This window comes from Octopus bimaculoides, chromosome 10 (assembly GCF_001194135.2).
Source record: "Octopus bimaculoides isolate UCB-OBI-ISO-001 chromosome 10, ASM119413v2, whole genome shotgun sequence".
Lineage (NCBI taxonomy): Eukaryota > Metazoa > Mollusca > Cephalopoda > Octopoda > Octopodidae > Octopus > Octopus bimaculoides.
The window spans coordinates 91,166,913-91,172,349 of NC_068990.1; positions in this window are offsets into that span (position 1 = coordinate 91,166,913).

A 5,437-nucleotide genomic window follows, 5' to 3' on the forward strand; every position below is an offset into this window, starting at 1 on the left:
ATTCTATCAGTCTCTTTTGTCGAACCGCTAGCTAACGGGGACGTAAACACACCAGCATCGGTTGTCAAGCGATATTGGGGGGGACAAACACAGATGCACAAACATATACATATACATATATATATACATATATACGACGGGCTTCTTTCAGTTTCCGTCTACCAAATCCACTCACAAAGCTTTGGTCGACCCGAGGCTATAGTAGAAGACACTTGCCCAAAGTGCCACGCAGTGGGACTGAACCAGAAACCATTTTTCATTTACATACATACATACATACATACATACATACATACGTACATATATATTTATACACGCACAACAGCAACATGATTGAATGCTAGCCACCAAACCATGACATATCAAAATGCCGGGTTTTAAAATAAGCCATCGCCTTGGTTTATTAATTTTCAATAAATTGCATCGTTTTGGCTTTATGTAGAAAATATTCAAGATTGTTATCACAATGAAAGAAAGAAAGAAAGAAAGAAAGAAAGAAAGAAAGAAAGAAAGGAAGAAAGAAAGAAAGAAAGAAGGAAAGGAAGGAAGGAAGGAAAAGGAAGAAAGAAAGAAAAGAAGGAAGGAAGAAAGAAAGAAAGAAAGAAAGAAAAAGATTGTCATTATGTCCGCCGTCCCCTATCTCACATCGTCTCCTGTAAAGAATACCAGTGTGTGTGTGTGTGTGTGTGTGTAGGAGGGGAAATTCAATAAAAGATATGGAATTGCCATGGGATTCACCTTTGACCTTGGAGAAAGACATGAAAATAACGTTGTTACACCAGGTGCGTAAAATAAATGGCGATCGGACAAAGAGTGACCTCTGGTCAATCAACGTGTCACGTTTAATAGCATCTGGTTATTTAAGTAGCCATTGTCTCTTACGGATGTTTGATTATAATTAATCCGTTCCAGCCCCACAAAAGCCACTCAAGAATAATTTTTTATAGGTTTTAAAACAGAAAAGGTGTAGTTACAAGTAAAATGAGAATTATAAAAAAGAAAATGCAAAATAAACATGTAAACTGGTTTTATTAACTGAATTAACTTAAAGATGGGACGATTTGTGTGCTCGTACTGCGGATTTCCGCTCATACTTCTAGACAAAAATTCACACAAGTCTCGGCTCGTACTGCAAATTACTCGTAAAATGGGGCACTCGTACTACAAGGTTCTACTGTATGTCTGTGTGCGTTTCTGTATGTACAACCGTATATAGACAGGTATGTATAAATGTATATGTGGGAGTTTGTGTGTATAATTCAATATAGACAGTCATATACAGCAGTATTTAAACATGCATATACAGGTAATAGAATGGAGACGTATTTATAGGCGCTGATATACAGGTGTGTATAACTGTATAAAGACAGGTGTATACAAGTATTTGGATACCTGTCTCTGGTTCTATATAGGCGGATGTGATAGCTGTATGTAGATAGCTGTGTGCCCATAACAGTGTTACTGATAGAGAGACGTAACCATTTTTCCTCTAGCATAGAAACAATATACAACAAACATTATAAGCTAAGCTTGAATATAAAATAAGCGTTATAGAATTAAACATTATATTTATATCAATAGAATAACAAATTGAAAACATCTTTAAATAATGTTAAAATATGTTTATAACTTGTCCAGTACTGTGTGTTACAACATTGACTTACATGGGTTGATATGTTTATAGTTCATTCCAAAATCCTAACTTGAGTTCATCTTGGTCATCGCATGCTAATATAATTCCGTTTTGGTTAGTGACAGCCATAGAACAAGGACAAGCTAAACCATCTTTTGGCGACAAGAAGGAACTTAACTTCTTCGTTTGGGTGTTTAGTCTGAGTATTTTGTCTATGCCGAAGCCTTGGCTGATATAAACATCGTTTCCTAGCGAAACGACATCTGTTGGTTGTCGAATGTTATAACTAGTCCAGCCGACATAGGGTTTGAAACAGTAGACAATCCCATTCGATGTGTCAGCGATATAGATGTCCCCTTTCGATGTAAGGTGGACACGTTTATGACCCTTTAAACTATAGAAAGGAAGCGTAAGGATTGTCAGCTCGATGGTTGTGTCATTTGTAAGACTTACTAATTTCAGGTGCGGCTCTCCATAACCGATGGCCAGAAGATGCGAATCGCTATAGAAATCGATGCCACTGTACTGAATGGATGTCCGGAACACATGAAGCAATTCGAAGCTGTTTGTGGGCAACAGCTTAACAACATAAAGTTTTTGGCAGCTAGCTGTCACTACAATTTGATTTTTACCGAACCAACATATCCCGTATGGTTCATGAGATAACACCAAACGAGCCACCATTCGTTTATTATCGTACAAAGCCAAACATTTACGACGAATATTAATCACTACATAATAACCTTCGTTGGTATTAAGTAATCCACGGTAATTCCAGCCTCGATATGATCTCACTACTGGTGACATACTTAAGTCCGTAACTGCAGATTTCTTATACTTGCTGTTGTGTCTTTCTTTCGATTCACCTGTATCCGTCGCCATGTTTCTTCCTCCGGTTTTATATATTTCTTCACCATTACTTGATGGATTTGAAAACAACACAGCTTCCTTCAAAAACGGGAGAATTTTGTTCTGGATTTCAATATAAACAGAAATAACTTTCTTCATCTGTAATTCTCTGTTTGGATAAAAATATTCTCTCTTGGTTTTCGGACGACAAACTAAAGGTTTCTCTCTATAACACAAATTTTCTTTCATCGTCGGAACTTTGCAAGGATCTTCTGGTGCCGCTTTCGTTTTCCTTATTTTACTTTCGTCATCCATTAGATGTTTCAATTGCTTCTCAAGACTGACCAACACATTCATGCAGATATCAATGGGAAATTGTGTGACCAGTTGATCTAAATTGGAATTCGATAAACAGTGTATTGATTTACGGCATGTGGGACACAAGAAACAGCTTTCATCTTTGACCTGCTGTAATTTACTGGAAATATATTCCTTCAGACAATTGGTACAATATGTGTGGAGACATGGTAACACACGTGGTTCTGTGTAACCTTCAAGACATATTGTACAGGCTGATAATGTAAACTCTGTTTCGGCAGCTTCTGCCATTATCCTCTCCTCCTTTTGAAATGGCTAAAGAAAATTTTGTCTCAGACGTAACCTCTCTCCCATATATATATACTCATCAACGTGTGTGTATGTAAGCAGACGCGTAGGTGTTTATATATGAATGTGTATGTGTGTGTATATATATATATATATATATATATATATATATATATATATATATGTGTGTGTGTGTGTGCGTGTGGCTCTCTCTCTCTATATATATATACATATGCATGATAGTGTGTGTATGTAAATGTATCCATGCATGTGTAAGCGTGTGAATGAGAATCCAACTCGTGTGTTTATGTTTTTTGTTTGTGGTGGAATTCAAACTTTGGACTTTCGTATGTTCGGTTGCTTTTGTTTGTGTCTTCGTTTATTCATCTCTTCTTCGTCGGAGTCTAAATACTAGAGAATGGTATCGTCTTTTACTGACGGCTGAAGAAGAAGAAGAAGAAGAAGAAGAAGAAGAAGAAGAAGAAGAAGAAGAAGAAGAAGAAGAAGAAGAAGAAGAAGAAGAAGAAGAAGAAGAAGAAGAAGAAGAAGAAGAAGAAGAAGAAGAAGAAGAAGAAGTTTACCCATTCTGACTTTCATCAATTGATGAAGAGGGCGGCGACAATAATTGTTTCATAATTCGGAACAAGGCTTGAAGGTTGGCGGGTGGGCAAGTCGATTAAATCGGCCCCAGCACTTTGTTAGTACTTATTTTAGTGAGTTCGAAAGGATAAAAGTCAAAGTCGACCTCGGTGGCATTTGAACTCAGAACATAAAGTCCCAAATGAAACGCTGCTGAGCATTTTATCCGATGCGTTAACGATTCCGCCAACTCAGGGCCCGACGCTTAGTTGATATCATCAACCCAGCTGTCTTGGTTTATTGACCCTTGAAGGATGAAAAGCAAATGTGAATTCGGTGGGATTGGAACTCACGTTAAGAGCCTAAAGAAAAGCATTTTCCCGATCATTTAACGATTCACCATTTTTGATTCTGACCTTACTAGGGGATCAAATTTTGGGACAAGGCCAGAATTTTTTAAGGAGAGGGTTAAGTCGATTTTATTGACCCCAGTGCTCGACTGGTACTTATTTTATCGACCCAGAAAGGATGAAAGACAAAGTCTAACCCGGCAGCGTTTGGATTCAGAACGTGAAGTTGGAAGAAAAGCCACAGAGAATTTTGCATGGAAACGAGTCTGTCAGATGACCACCTTGACCCTCATAAAAATTTTGACGCGAGGTCAGCAATTTTGGGGTAGAGATTAAGTAGATTACATCGACTCCGGTGTTCAACTAGTATTAATTTTATCGACACCCAAAGGTAGAATTTGAACTCAGAACGTAAAGTCAGATGAGCTACCGCTAAACATTTTTCTCGGTATGCTAACGATTCTGCCAGCTCGCCATTTTGACTTTGATAATAATAGAGATTTCAAATTCTAGCACAAAGCCAGCAATTTTGGGATCGGATAAATTAATTATACCGACCTCAGTGCCGTGATAATAATCTTAAAAGCTTCTTACGTTCGCATAAGACCATAAATCAAGAGGCAAGGATGTATCGATTAAGTCAAGCTTTGTACTTGGTTGGTACTTTATCAGCCGAAAGGAAGAGAGAGAAGTCTGTCTGCAGCTGCATTTGAACTTGGGACGTAAAGAGATGTAATACTTTCTAAGCCTAGACACAAGACAACACAATTTGGAAGAATGAGGTCAATTAATATTAACCACCACCCATTTGAGTTGAAATGAAGTCCACGGCCCATCGTGGTGATGGTGTTGGCGTAGTGGTAAGTGATACTGGTGAAAGTAGTTGTAATGGTGATAGTGGTAGAGGTGATGATGGGGATAAGGAACCGTCACTGTAGTAGTAGTAGTAGTAGTAGTAGTAGTAGTAGTAGTAGTAGTTGCAGTAGTTGCAGTAGTAGTAGTAGCAGCAGTGGCAGTAGCAGCAGTGGCAGTAGCAGCAGCAACAGCAGTAGTAGTAGTAGTAGTAGTAGTAGTAGTAGTAGTAGTAGTAGTAGTAGTAGTAGTAGTAATAGTAAAGATGTTACATAATTACACGACACTTTAAACTTCAAATAACGTAAAAAGCCTCCAATCTGTTCTTCGTTGAATAACAATAATAATAATAATAATAATAATAATAATAATAATAATAATAATAATAATAATAATAATAATAATGATAATAGTAATGATAATGATAATAATGATAGTAATAATAATAATAATAATAATAATAATAATAATAATAATAATAATAATAATAATAATAATAATAAGTCAGCCACCTTCTATATATGGATGACCTAAAATTATATGCAAAAAACGACAAAGAGCTAGAAAC